Below are 1,304 nucleotides of genomic sequence, written 5' to 3'. Positions count from 1 at the left end.
AGAGAGAGAGAGAGAGAGAGAGAGAGAGAGAGAGAGAGAGAGAGAGAGAGACTGTTTGCTAGGGAGGAATAAGTTGGAAAAACAGAGACATAAGAACATTGCGGTGGGGTAGAGAAATCGATACGCTTCGTGTACATTTAGTCTGGCTCTGGAACTGTTCCATCAATATCCATACACGGAACTGGCACAGTTCCACTCATTGCTCTCTCCCTCCCTTACTCCCTTCTCTTCCCACCCCCACCCCCTCCGAGCGGTATCGAAAATAATATGATGCAGAACAGAGAAGAAATCGGTTATGCAAGCCCCAGTCCATCAAGGTTACATTAACTTTGAAGCAGATTCCTATCGCGTTGTCGATTACAGTGTTGTTTAGGACAGAACGGGTAATTCCAGGGGCACCAGTCTATCGTACGTGATTTCTAGAGTGAGCAACAGCTTAAAGGTGTGCGTGGGATGCCCGTGTGTGTGATTTTCAACACTTCTGCCTCTCGTTTCGTAAGTGAAGAAAAAGACGGATTTTAAGTTCTGAGAATTTCCAAGGATTATTTTTCATAATTCTGTGGTGCTCTCGGAGTGCACGGAGTTTTGTGGAGACTAACAGATGCATGTCTGTCCTCGGAGGGTGGGGGGTAACCTGTGTACGGTCATTGGAAGATCTATTTTTTGTTCTGGAGCCTGGTGTGCCTCAGGCGGCGTGTTCTTGTTGTGATATCAATTGTTTACGATAACCAGACTGGCTGTGTGCTCAGATACGTTAATACAGAATGTCACGGGGTTTCCCTCCGTGTTGATAGATTACGTCTCTACTCTTTATTTTTAAAAAGTATGTTTTACTAAGACTCTTAAATGGCACTTGCAACACAAATACGTCATCATATAAGTGCCCGTGGTTAGAAGTGTTACCAGAAAGTAACATACTGAGAAAAGAAGGAAAGATACGCTAAGGAAGATAGATATAAATGTATTTGTTGAAAAGAAAGAAGGAGAAAACTACACCAAAGCGCCTGCCAACTGCCTACCTGCTATTTTAGAATAAAGTAAGAAAGGTCACAGCTTAGAATGGCAAGCAGTTTTACTTGTTTGGTTGACTACCAAACCCCGCTCCTTTGTGTGTTTCTAGTCTTTGTCTTCCAAGTGCAATAATTGTTTGATTACTTTATGTTATGGGGTAATGTTTTTGAAAATTTTCGACATTTTTTGCAGTGGATAACTGTATGCAGTCTCCCGAAATCCTCACTGACTTCAGAGACAAAAAGATGATCCGTAGTGACTACTGCCACTCTCGAGAAAAAAGAAGGGGGGGG

This window comes from Aplysia californica, unplaced genomic scaffold (genome assembly GCF_000002075.1).
Source record: "Aplysia californica isolate F4 #8 unplaced genomic scaffold, AplCal3.0 scaffold00453, whole genome shotgun sequence".
NCBI lineage: Eukaryota > Metazoa > Mollusca > Gastropoda > Aplysiida > Aplysiidae > Aplysia > Aplysia californica.
Note: the sequence above shows the minus strand (reverse complement) of the source record.